The sequence below is a fragment of the Penaeus monodon genome, chromosome 22 (genome assembly GCF_015228065.2).
Source record: "Penaeus monodon isolate SGIC_2016 chromosome 22, NSTDA_Pmon_1, whole genome shotgun sequence".
Taxonomy (NCBI): Eukaryota; Metazoa; Arthropoda; class Malacostraca; order Decapoda; family Penaeidae; genus Penaeus; species Penaeus monodon.
Genome location: NC_051407.1, coordinates 19943131 through 19943599, shown reverse-complemented (window position 1 = coordinate 19943599; position 469 = coordinate 19943131).

Here is a 469-nt window from a genome sequence, read left to right as displayed (position 1 = left end):
GTTGAAAGACTTTAATCTTTCCCTTCATAAAACCTTTAAATGGTTTTCCAGTTCCTTCATGCTTTGGGTGTCCTTCCCCGGACTGTTTGTACTTGTGTCATGGCCTCGCTCGGGAAAATCCTGAGTTTGGGTTTGGTTGACTCGGGCGGAAGACAACCACTCTCTAAACCTTGGATGTCTGTTCATGGGCAAAGCATTAATAAAAAAAATGCTAGTAAAAATACAGAAGATAATAAGAATTCAAAAAAAAATTTAATGTGTACTAAAAAGCAGACATTTCCCTTTGACTTTTTTAACCTTTTTTAAAAAATCCCTTTTGCTGAAGCTCTTTGTTTTTCTCTTCAAGTTTTCCAGTTGCGTTTGTCGGAGCAGTTGAGGGGGGGAGAATTTTTGCTAAATGCTGAAGCTTTTTTTAAATTTGTGGGGGGTTTTGCCCCCGTTTGTGGCTGGTTTCATATAGACACTGAAT